The sequence below is a fragment of the Choloepus didactylus genome, chromosome 13 (genome assembly GCF_015220235.1).
Source record: "Choloepus didactylus isolate mChoDid1 chromosome 13, mChoDid1.pri, whole genome shotgun sequence".
NCBI classification, from domain to species: Eukaryota; Metazoa; Chordata; class Mammalia; order Pilosa; family Megalonychidae; genus Choloepus; species Choloepus didactylus.
In genome coordinates this window covers 42298793-42312482 of record NC_051319.1, presented here as the reverse complement: position 1 = coordinate 42312482, position 13690 = coordinate 42298793, and the positions used below count along the sequence as shown (strand labels likewise).

Here is a 13690-nt window from a genome sequence, read left to right as displayed (position 1 = left end):
TATACCATTCTTTAAAGAAACTATTGTCCTTTTTTTCTATTTTAAGATTTGTTTTAATGTTTACCCCTATGCTTTTTTTGGCTCAGATTCCAACATTCAAATTACTCTTTTATATCTCCGATTGATAAGGGGGAGGAATGTTCTCAATTTGAAGTAAATTACAATATGACATATATTAGTTATTACATACTTCCATGGAAAATAGACTTTCTAGTATGCAGAAATATTTTTGCTGATTTGTAGTTATTTTAACTTTTTAACTCATGGACTACTATTCATTTTTACCATGTTTATTCTGCAAATCAACTAACCCTACCCTGGATAATTAAGAGTTGACATATTTAATAAAGCAAATAAAATGACAAGCCCCTCCACTGAACCCTCAGAATATAATGAAAACATTCTCACATTCTTTCCCTCAACAATAATTCAACGAATATTTATTGAGAACCTACTATGACTCAAGCAGTGTATCAGGTACTAGGGATACAGTTAAAACAAACAAATGTACTCCCTTTGTGGAGCTTACATTTATCAGAGGAAACAGACAGCAAACACACACATATATCATATCAGGTAATAGTACAAATGTGATGAAAAATAAGGCTGGGCAAAGGAATAGAGAGTGAACAGGGGCTATTTTAGGTAGAGTGGCAAGAGTTTAGGGAGACTTGATAAATAACACCCTTAAGTTTTCTTTCAATTGAGAAGAAAAAAAGATAAGAAAAAGACAAATATGAAGCCAGTTAACACCTCTACTGTTGATAAGGCTGATCTTGGAAAATGTGTCTGACATCTCTGGGCAAGTGGGCTTCCTAATATTGAAACCCAAAATTAGATGGACCTGCCAGCCCAGTTACAGTTAGGACTGGAGAACTGCAGACTCCCTGACAGAATCAGAACCCTCAGCCATGTGGCAGAGGAGAGCTCATGCTTCCTGCAGATAGCCAGATCCCAAGGAATAGGAGGTAGATCCACCCAATTCCCCTCTCAATTTCCCAAGTAGATGAAATCATGGTTCCTTCTGTAGTGCAGAATGAATGAAGGGATAGAGACAAGCCAGAAATATTATTAAAGCCCTTCCACATGGAAGAAACAGAAGTGGGATAAGAAGGATTCCTCCTGAGCATGTGTTTTTCTCCAGTCACATTCTGCTTCTGGGGTGCAAACATAGAGTGAGTAGGCAGAGGGTTGATTGAGTTTAACCAGAGACAATCTGATGAGTACTAATGAAGGTGGGGCCAAGAAGCGGGGCTGGAGGAAGGTGTCGATCATGTCTGCCAGGGAGCAACTGTAGTAAAAGAGAAAAGAGAGTCTATTAAAGCAGTAATAGACAAAGAGTAAATGATATAGTAAATGGATTAGATCCAAATGAAATCAAATAGCTTTCAGAGACAGGGAATCAGGAAGCAACTTGACATATAAGACAGCTGGTGTGGTAGAGAACATAAGGGCTTACCAAAAATGTCTGTGTCCTAATCCTGAGAAGCTATGAATAAGTTACCTTGCATGGCAAAAGGGACTTGACAGATATAGTTACATTAGGATTTTGAGATGGGAGATTATGCTGGATTATCTGGGTGGGTTCAATATAATCACTACGGCTCTTGTAAGAGTGAGACACACTTTAATGTTAGTATGAAGTTTAACTGCTGATGAATTAGATAGGGTAATAAGGGAGAAAAAAGTATCGATAAATGACTACTAAATTTGGGGCTATGTAATGGGAAACAGGCAAAACTCCAAAGTACAGATCCTAAGGAATGGATACTTTCTGGAGGCACCAGGATAAGTCCGTGCAAGAACTAGAAGGTTCAACAATATATTTCATAAAAGAAGGCAATGGAGGAATATTTTATACTTTGGAATCATTTTTATTTTCCCACCTCTATTTCTAAGTCAGAATTGAATTATTTTATAACATAAATTTAACTCCATACAAAATAAGAAGTTTATGCATGCAAAAAAAAATTTGAAATTTAAAAGCAAACATTTATTTTAAATATTTTAAATATTTAGTATTTTGAAAGAAAACTCCCTTGGTCAAAGGAAACACAATATAAATAGTTGCCATTTGCACCATTTTTAGGAAACAACTTGACCCTCTGTCCATTCCCCACAAAGGAAGCTAGATAGCATTCCCTAAGCATGATGCATGCATCTGAAGCAAGTTTTATTCTCCAATCCCCATCAATGTAGCTTGGAAAACAGCAGTAAGAATGCCCCAAACATCTAAACTTACAATGTATAGCATTAGGAGAGAATAAAGTAACCATGGTCTGGATAATTTTAGACTTTATAGTCTGTAGTCAACACTTAAATTTCATCTGGAATCAAAGCAGTTCACAGAACACTAGTGTAATATCCAGTGGAAACATTATCACAGCTTGATTATGTAGTAATATGATGCATTTCTCATGCTGGTTTCATTAAAATAGCATCATATCCACAAAGTACACTTTTGAACAGACCATTTCCAGAGAGAGTAGTCCAAGATTACCATCTCATTAAAATATAACTCTTGCTTTGGTTGCTTTTTACATCTTGCTTTCTTCAAAATTCTAAACTATGGTGTCCATTGCCAGGGAGAAACAGTTTATCCCTGAGAGCTAACAAAGCAGGGCCCAAATGTTACACAGAGGGCCAGAAGTCTATTTTCTATGATTCTTCTTGGGAATATATTCCCCTCTCCCATCACCCAGCCACCCCCTTCCCAAAGCATCTGCTGCTGATTTAGAGCTGAAATGAACAGTCCAAATTTTAGACCCAGCTTCCCTACCAGCCTCAGTCACTTTAGCTCAGCATTTTTAAAGAAATCACTTCCTACCTCTCACAAAACTTCAAAGTTCTGCACCTGAGTGTCATGATTCGCCATGGGCAAAATGAGCTGGGAGAAACAGATGTGACCAGAGGTAAGGCAGAAAGGAGGCTATGAATTATTGAAGGAAGAAAAGAAGAAAGAAAAAAACAATGAGAGAAAAGGAGGATATTTGGGAGTTTCCCTCAACCTCTCATTTTCCCAAAATTACATCCATTGTCTGACAGCTGTTATTGATCTTTCATTTAGCCTTCAGAGGATCACGATTATTTCAGGCAGAACTCAAGGGGGAAGTTAAGGCTGTGAGAAGCCATTCATATTCTCCAAAAGGGAGTAAGAAAGCATATGCACTTGTCTCCTCATTCTCAGAGTGACCCATCGTAAATGATGATTTTTATGTCAAACTAGAATTTTCTTCATTCTTTCTTGTATAAATGTATGAGTGTTGTTCCACACTAATATGGGTCACCAAGATAGTTTATAGATTTTCCTTTCCTGGAGACCTTTAAAGAAAAACATCAATCTGTCTTTGTAGGATGGCGTGGAGCACTGACTATGGCTGAGGAATGAATTAAATAACCTTCGCCTGTCCCTGCTGCTGCATGCATAAGGGAAAAAAAAAATTAAAGATATTCACAACATAAAATAGTTCTTTTTCACACTAGGTTCTATTTCCAGAGTAGCAGTTTTTCTTTTTAAATGTAACCCTCTGTCATCCTGACATTGGATGTCAAAATAGCTCCAACTCTGCCCATTTGAGCTTACAAAATGAACTGACTACTATGGACAATACTAGTGTGGTATAATGAGCCACAGAGGCCCATATCAACACTAAAACAGAAGACACTAATTCCTTTCAGAACTCAGTTATATCCAAGTCTGTAATGTCCAAAACTTACTGTAGGGTGACTGAAATGTTTATTAAAGTACCAGAAAATCAGATATGTTTTGAATAGACACAGAATCCAAGGAACAAATAAGTTCATCTCTTTAGAACTACTAGTATTAAGAATTGATTGGTCTTCAAATAGCAACATGTTAACCAATACCTGGAATATGACATGAGAATGCTGAATGAATTAACTAGCGCAAAACTATTGTTTCTTTTGACCTTTTTGAAATTCCTGTCCTTCACAACATGCTCAGACTTCTCTTCTTCAACCAGATGGGAGAAGGCAAGAACTCTGTGTTGATACCTTTTGTGCTTTCTAAATTTACTTTTATTTTTAAATAGAATTGCCTATATCTATAATTCCATTGGTTTATTTTATATAGCTGAGGTTTATGTTACAATCTGGATGTCTACCATGAACAAGTTCCAGAATTTGATTCCCATGTACCCACCAATGTGAAGAAACATTATGAGATCCTCCCTTAATTCAGCCTTTTTTGGAGGATGGTCAACAAAAAGAAAGGAAGATGGCAATTTTTAGGGACTTCCTATGAAGCTAAGGTCCTAATGGAGAAAAACGAATAATGCTGTGAGCTTTGGGGCATCACTTAGTAGATGACAGCATATAATGTTCCCACTGCCTTAACATCAACTGTGAGATTTCACTTCAACAATTGATTTTGTTTTAAAAAAATTAACATAAAAACACCAAAAAATAATTTTAGATATAGGTTTAAAACTAAACATTCAACAATCATTTCTTTTTATTTCCTCTTACCAAGTCTTACTTTCTTCTTACCCTATCACAAAAAATAAAATAAAATAAAATAAAATAAAATAAAATAAAACAGAGATAATATTTTGAAAAAAATTTTGATCTCACCTAATTATTCAACTAAGATTATGCAGCAAAACCTTACCAAAAGAACTGGTCTATCAGAGTCACTTTGCCAGTGCCTTCTATCAACTAATATATTAATATTTACAGTTAATTTTAGGGTAGTTATTTTAAGTTGGATTCGTTTCTTAAAATTTGCAAAAAACCATATAATCCATAGAGTCAGCTTGCAGATAAGTTCCACAAAATAATATTTTCTAAAATAAACTGTAATGTTAAGACATTAATTAGTAAATTAGATAGAAACTGCTTTTAGTTTTGAGCTAGAAGATATTTTATAGTATTTTTGTCTTTTTTCTCAAAATTTTCCAAAGCCTCTTGTTCTAAGAATTAGTCCCCTCTTCTCAATCAAAAGTCTATCTTTACAGATAAAGTATAAAATTTATGATCTAGATTTCTTTCCAATGGTAATTTGTGACCTAAAAACTCCTAGGTTCATATATTTCAATAGCAGCAACCACAGTGTCATCCCCTCATTTAACATTGCTTTCCTGATTCAATCCTACTTAAGTTTTTCAAGAACCCACACAGTGACAATTTTATTTGTTCAGAAGAACTCAAGGAAGAAAAATAGGATTATATTCAGATGCGTATACACTCATCTCATGTTCAACAAAATGCCCTGGAAATTCCGTATGTTTTCTGAAATGTTAAACATTTCTTGGTCACACAGACACTGCTCTCAGTTACCTCTCATTCTAAGAATTGTGTCTGCTCATTTCTGCAATACCTTTGCACCCTCTTATGGTCATTTTAGAATCTGTTTTATTGGGAGCAATTTATACAAGGCTATCCAAAGGGCTCATCTTGTAAAACTGAATTTTTATTAAAATAATGACACTTACACGCATTACTCCTTTAAATCTGTGATTTCATAATCCCAAATATTAATTGAAGCTCACACCTCTTCACACTGTTGAGAAAACAGAAGTACATAGAGCTGAGGTTACTATGTAATAATAAGGATGATAATTAGGAACACTCCATTCTTTCCAATTCTTTCTGACATATTAACAAGCTAATAAGAATTTAAGAATCTGCCTTCAAGGCACAAAGCAATTCAGAAGCAAAGCTATCATTAGCTATCACAGTTCTTATTTCCTGATAGTAGCATGATGAAATCAACTTAGAATCTGTTTGGGCCTGTTTAGACAAGGCATGGAAATGAGTTCTAACCTAGTGCAATATCCTAAAAATACCAGCAGAAATGTGGATCTCCTTAATTAAGAAACAGCAGGATTAAACACACATACTTTATAATTCAATTGACTCATATGCTGTCTGGGAAAAGTTAAATTCCTTTAACTCAAAGATTAATTGTTACCTTTCTATTATAATAAACTGGCACCCATGATAAAAAGAGAATCTGCATTATTCCTTTCCCTTCCTGACTTAAAAATCTCCTTCTTTCTGTCAGTGACAGTTTCATGTTAAAAAAAAATATATTGAGAGAAACAGGTGAAAATTTTTGATAATAAGCTTTGTTTTTGTATTCATGCTGCTAACAGTGATAATGACACTTGCCTTGGAATGAAGAGAAACAACTGTTCATACTGTATATATGGCAGAGAAACTACTGTTGAAAGTATTTATGAGGAAAAATGTTGCATTTCCACACAATTCTTTCTTTCCAGAGTCACTGCTACACATTTTAAGGTATTTTTAACATGAAGAGAAGTGTAAGTTAAGTACTCTATGAATTTTAAATTAAAAACATATTATATTTACATGTTTTATCAAAAAAGTACTTCAGAACCTATACATACATCTATAAATCAACCATTTGGTTTTATGCTGCTATTAAGAGCATAAAAGACCACTAACAGTGCATGAACCTCTATAACTGAGTAACATTTCAAGAGATAGAAAATACAGTTTCACCAAGCAGAAGCCCAATATTGTACAGAATAATGTTCCAAATTTTAGACGTTCTATCAATTCCCAAGTTGCAAGTAAAATTTAAAAATAAAATTTCAGGTAGCCCATCTGAAAACATAAATATTGTTAACAGCAGATAACAGCACTTACAAAGATCACCACTCCCTGGAGGTATCAGTCCATAGGTTGCCAATATGTAATTCAATTCAGTGTATCAGATGTGATGACAACAAATATATATTTCAGAACAAGGCTCTTGCCAAAAATACTTTGACTACAATTATACTTTCAAAGAACATAAAATCCTGCAAGTCATCTCTCTTGTAAGGCAACCACTTATATTACCTAAATTTCCTTGCTAGTATTTCATAGCCACTGAAAAATTTGATGCGAAGTTGCTAAGAGAACACTGCAGTACCTCTTGATCACAGTAATGGTCACTGACAGTAGAATCTACTTTGCAAGTATGTGTATCTTTTTTAAAAAGGGAATACACTTTGTTAACAGGCATTGCAAATACTCATGTTAAAATGTATTCTGTCCAATAAAGGTCTGACATGCAAATGTGATGGAGTAGAACTTAAAAAATTACTACTTTTCAATAACTTAGGGACTCAAATAGTTCAAATATATATTAAATATATGAAAATATTAAGTACAACAGCACCAACCAACAACCATTTAGGAAACCAATAGGAGGGTTGATTTAAAACAGAGTAGCCCAGAAGTCCTAAACTACTTTGCATTTCTTTAATTTAAATTCTTAGTATAATTTTCATTTTTAGCATAATATTCCTAGCCCTTCTAAATCATCCATACAACACTCCTTTTCATTTCCTCAGTATTATACCTTTGTACATCTCAGTGATTACATAGTTAACTCCCTTTATCAGGAATAATTCCCTCCTTTCCCTTAGTACATTAATATATATTCAGATTTACCACGTGGTAACATAAATTATCTTTTTTGACTGGATTTGTCTCTCAATAGAACACTCTGAATTCCTTTAAGACAGGAACTGGGTTGATTCGTTTTTGTGTCCCCAGCATCTGGCAAGTAGTACGTGGTGAAGCAACATGTTTCTGAAATCCTACAGAACTGTGTTTTAATCCTTGACTCAATAACTTAACCTTCCACTTTCCTAATCTGTAAATGAGAATAAAACACCAGTGGAACTGAAAGATGCCTATAAAGTAACTAACCCAGTGCCTGGCACATATTATATGTGCTCAACAAATGTTAATTGAATTGATCTATGGCTGTAGCTCTTTCCTTTTATACATTAACTCAAAATCTTTTCAACATTCTCAAAATAATAAATCACTCTCTTGTTCTTTTTTTTACTCTTTCATATATTGTAATTTAAACAGAACCACAGGAATAAAAATTTAAAAGCTACTGTGTATTCAGGCAGTTTAGACATTTGAGGACAGTAAGTTCAATTTCTTACAGACTTAAAATAGTAAAATAGTTTAAAATGTCCTAAGAAATGGGAACTAAAGTTCAGGGTACTCACTTTATTTTCTCTTCTATTTCTCACCAAAACAGGGAAAAATACTTCAATATTTAAAACACTAAGAATAATGAATGTGCATAATTTTGGCTTAACATACATTTCTGCCTTTTAAACCCATTTTAAATTCAGTGAAAGGCCAAGAACATAGACTTAATTACACAGGAAAAAAAAAAAAAAGATGCTTTAACTGCAGTGCACATTCAATAGACAAAATCCAAAGAAAGCAGTCCTGCCTGAAACGTTTACAGATCAATTCATTATATTGATTTGGAATGAGTTGTGCTGTAATTTAAAACATAGATTACCACAGGCTAAACTTGATAAAAGTTCTATTTTTAAGACACTTTCACTTGCCTATGCACTTGACCTTAAAATTTTCAAGAAACAGAAATTTGCCTACCTTTAAAAAAGTTACTGCATATAAATAATACATTTTATTTACCATGATTAACTTCAAAAGTACAAAAGTGTGTCTGCATTAACTAGTAACTTCAATAAATCTCTGATATCTTATTGAGAATAGGCAATGTATTTTAATTTCAAAATGATTTATCCCACCACAGTGTATGGAATGTTTCCATCTTGTTACCTGGTTCTAATGTAATTCTCTAAGAAAAATTAAGTTTTTGTCCTATTTTGTTGTTTTTTCATGGAAAAAGCTGTTCCTTGGGGAATCAGTCACTACCAACCTATCACTCTTTTTGTCCTACTCAAATATCCTGATGACTTGCTGTTTTAACTTAATACAACTGAAATATTTTGCCATTTTTTTTCACTTACCAGTCTTAAAATGCAGGGATAGTAATGGTTGCATCCATGTAGGGTATTTCTCAGAAAGCACAGAAACTAGAGGGTTCAGAAAGATTTGTTTAATTACAATTACACAATGAGCAAATGGGGCATGAATTCAACTGGTCAGTTAATTAGAGAAGAGGTCAAAGGATGTGCTTCTTGGATAAGCTAAGGTATTTAATTTTCTTCATATTAAAATACAGGACCCAGAAAATGTAGGGTCCCCCAGACTATAAATAAACAAAATAATAATTTGTAACTGGATTGTTTCTGAGTCTTCCCAAGAAGCAAGACAATGTAACAAGGATCTTCCAATCATTAATCAAACCTCCTTCAATGAATTCTCTCTGGACCCTCAGTTTTTTCATCTCAGTAAAGTCCCATCAAATGACAGAAGTTCTCAATTTTTTTTCTAATTTAAGTGTTACAAGTTCTTACTAAGTTAGACAATTATATCAATAACAAATAAATTACTCTTCTGTTTGCTGAAGATTCCACGGACATATAAATATATGATTATCTAAATAAGCAATATATGTCATTCAAACACATATAAACAGCTATTAAAATCCAAGACATTAAACAGTTTCTGATATGCCATCTTCAAAAGTCTCATCATTTCTTGTAAAATAACACAAAAATTGTGAAAATTCAAATAGAATACCTCAATGAGAACAAAAATACTTTTTCCTCCTAGATTCCTTTTCTTTAAAACGATAGAAGATAAATGCAACAAAATTATCATCTCCAAAACAAGTTATAATCAAAGAATATTTTAAACATTATTTCCAGCAATGTCGAGAGCACTTTAAGCTTTCTAAACCTGGTCACCCTGTTGAACCATAGTAGCTTTCCTTTATAAGAGCTTTCTTGAAGTTTGGCACACAATTTCCAAATAACTGCATTTTAATCAATAGAAATTAGTGATGTTACTATGACATTTTTCCTGCAAATACTACCAGGATTCAAACTAATCTTTCTAATTAGGGTATTCAGATTTTTTTCAGGTTATAAAAGAAGCAAAAAACAAGGATTAAACAAGGTGGCTTTTCTGTGATTTGATCCTACAATTAAAACAAAATTCAGTCTCTAACTAGTAATTTAAAGTACATTTCTCCTAAAATTTTCAACTGATTCCTAAAATAATTCTTGAAATAAAATGAATTGGAGATAAATACAGATCCTTATTTAAAGATTCCTTATGAACTAATTTTGTTACTCACATAGGTTTGAAAAACGTCATCCCTTTTCAAAGCCTATTATATACCCAAAGTCACAACCTTTGCTAGCACTGCCACCTGCTGTTCATTCTAACCCATTTTTTAATATGTATAAATAGAAATAAAAATAAATGGGCTAGTATGAGCAACTCAGTCTGTAAAACCAACATCAACACAGATTTCAAACAATTTGTGTGCAAACTATATCAGTATATAGTTTTTCCTGACAATAGTAAAAGTTATATCTATACTGTAGATACAGACATAAAGGAGGAGCAGACTGGGTAACTGAAAAGGTCCCTGAGACTTTTTGGTCATTCACATTTGCTTGGAGTATTTTTTTTTTTTAACAAGAATAATTTTTACATGACAAAAAAGAGGGGAGACACAGGACCAAAAAAGTGTAAGTAATAATATTCTTCCAAGAGGAATTAAATTATTTTCATTTAGTTGAATAAACCATGTCTCAAACATGTAGGAAGATGTAAGCACACATGAAGGGAAATATAAGCATGTGGGAAAAATTGGTTAATCCCGTTCAAGAATATATAAGTAATTATTGCTCTGTCCATTCCACCTTTCTTAGGTTTACAAATTTTCTGAATTAAAAGCTGGAGAAAAAAATAGAACACAATCATAGAATGATACTTTTAATCCACTTTCACAGTGCAGCTAAATTTCATGGAATTTAAGAGAATATTAAAATTATATTATACAGATTTAATATATATTTAAAGTCTGAAAGAGACAATGAGAAATTTAAATTATTTCTTTGTTTTTTTAAAAGGATATCAAAGTAGGTTTTTTCCCCATTCCAGAAAAACATGATTCACAGCAGCCCTGGGTCTCGAAGGAGATGTCTAGTTGTGTAGTTGGAGCATTGACCTTACACTGCGGCTGAGGTAAGGCAGGAACAAAGTATATAAAAAAACATGAGTATATGCAATACTTTTTTTCTTTTACAATTTAACAGCTTCAAAACTGTTAGTTGACCTATTAGTTGACTTCACTCTTTATCAGTGTGCTTCAATTTCCCTCTCTATCAAACAGTAAAAAGTCATAACTGAGAACTTTCAAAAACATATTCCTGAGGATTTTTTATCATTATTGCAGACAATGACAATTCTTCTTAAAGCTGCTTATCTTTAAATAAGGAATTTTATATTTGCCTGACAGACAATGTTTGGATTGTCTGTCTAATCCTCCTTCTCTGAATTTCCTCTCCCTCCTCCGCCCATCCACAGAGGTTTAAATTACATAAGCCTAGTTCTCTGGCCAGAGACAATCATCTAGTGCTTCTCTCTTCTGGGAGTTCAGAATTGGGATTCAGAACAGATAGTTGTCTCTGCTGTTTTTTGAAGTAAGGACACATAAACTTAGGAACTATGGGACCGTCACTGAGTAGCAAATGCACAAAAAAGCAGGAGAAAGTGCCTATAGGCAAAGAGAAGAGAAGGGAACAGTTACACAGAATAAAGTGGAGAAGAAAACCTAGAAAGGGAGACAGGGGTAATGCCCCTGCTTTCCAGTCCCTCATGAGGCCCTGAGTTATTCATGTCCCTGGGATGCATGACATTCCCCTCTGTTCATATAACCCCTCTCCCCCATTGTAGATATACTAGTTCTCACAAGATTTTGTTTCTGGATGGCAACAGATTTCCAACAATTTCTTAACACATGAAATGTGGGGATAATTTTGACACAACAAGAAAATTAGGAGCCTGAACAATAATTTAAAAATACCTGTAAGATTTAGATATTGCCCATGAAATAAAATTTTAAAGATAAGCACCTTCCACAAAAAAAAAAAAAAAAAAAAAAAAAAAAAAACACGTAGTATTTATCTTAGCTGAGTCCGAATCTAGGAATTACAATGGTGCCTATAGAAGGTTGTATTATTTGTTCAAAGTATTCATGTTCCCCTCCATATAAGATCTCTCTCTCATGACCATCCCTGTGAAAGGAATATTATTCCTTGCCCCACTCACCTCAAGCCTGGCCATATAAGCAAGACAAAGTAAGCCTAAGTGACTGGTCCCATTACCAAACAGAAAGAATCCTTGAACACCATCTTGGAGTTCCACCACAGCTTTCTTTTCTCTCTGATCACAAAAGAACAACAATGTGAAGTTGTGGAACACAGCCCTCTTAGACCTTTTATTGACATGTAATATGAACAAGAGATAAAGCTGTATTGTTGTAAGTCACTGAAATTTAGGGGTTGATTGGTACCACAGTATAACAGGACAAAAGCTGACTAGAACATGTCTCAAATACATTCTCTTTATTGTAAATAAAGCCAACAGGTAAGAAAGTAAATATTTTATTCTGATGTTCATTTACCTATTGATAATAAGCTTATATTTTAAACAAGCCTTTTCATTTACAAGCTACTGAAGGTTTAAGGATCTTTACACATTAAACTTATCAAGGGTTAGGTTTACTACTTCTACTGTGTCTCAAAATTGTCAACAGACTTTTCAAAAATGTATTTCTTCTTAAAATAAATTTCAAATAGATTTTAATTTTAAAATCAATAATTTACTAAAATGGTGAATATAATGACTTATAAAAACAATACATCAATTAAGAAAAAGTTATCAATTGATAAGTTATATTGACAATTTTTTTTCTCCTTGCATGTTATGAAACCAGCCTGATACCAAAGATTCTATTCTCTCAAATAGCACAAAGCAAAGCCAGGTTAGCACTACTTCTTTCTTGACCAATATGTAGCACCAATGGTCTTAAGTTCTTATATGCTCCATATATTAGCTTTACTCCTGTTTTAAGTATCCTTGTCTTAAAACAATGTCATATTTAATAGAGAGTTTTGGTAATTGGAAAAAGTTCTCATATAAACATAAGATTAAATATGAGGCTAAATCCATGCATTTTGCCACTATGTGATCTCAGGAAAATTTACTGACCTCTGTAAGACAGTGAGTCTTCTTCAGAAAAATGACAATAATCTATGCCTACTCCAGAGAATAGGAACCAAATAATACAACGTATGTTGTAATCTGCTAAAAGTATCACAATTACTATTACTTACATGTAAATCAACCCTTGATAGCTTGGGTTGACCAGAAGTGTAAACACCGTAGGTTTAAATATATTGCTATATTTTATTGCCTCAACTCTTCCCTGCCCTCAGAAAAGTCTACATGGTCATAATAGAAGAAGCAGCAGAAGAGATGCTTTCATACGGTTTGCATAAAACTTAGTGTGACGATTAAATTGTTGAAGAATCAAATAGTTTTAGAGGCCATTTCCATTTCTTCCTAGAACCCTACCATTACCACCATGATAAATTGTATTAATGAAAAAATGTACTCATGTAATTCCCTTTTATATTCTGGGTGGTCATTTGATAAACTGTCCATTTCAAGAAAAAAAAGAACACTTTAGTATAATGTCCTCAACAAACAGAGATTGAGAAATAATCCTTATGTTATAAAGTTTAAAACGTTTACATGTATTTACTCATTTAATCCTTACGACAATTCTATCAGGAAATTACTATTAATCATTCCATAGCTCAGATAAGAAAACTGAGGCACAGATTAGGTAACTGGCCCCAAGTCACAACTCATTAGTAGAAGAGCCAGGTTTTGAGCCAAGCAGACAGTACTGAAATTTCAACAAAACATTATCATTTGTATATGACTGAAA

The 13690-nt window shown here is 33.4% G+C and overlaps 1 long non-coding RNA gene across 2 annotated transcripts in view; it reads right to left on the bottom strand.

Annotated features, from left to right (window-relative positions):
- Positions 1-325: 325 nt before the first annotated feature.
- LOC119508280 overlaps positions 326-13690 on the bottom strand; it is a 25822-nt gene continuing 12457 nt past the window's right edge. For both annotated transcript variants that reach the window (XR_005211443.1, XR_005211444.1), the window contains 4 exons: positions 12004-12117; positions 8784-10912; positions 5454-5521; positions 326-1291 (listed from right to left, as the gene is read on the bottom strand). This is a non-coding gene — a long non-coding RNA (uncharacterized LOC119508280). The remainder of the gene's footprint in view (positions 1292-5453; positions 5522-8783; positions 10913-12003; positions 12118-13690) is intronic.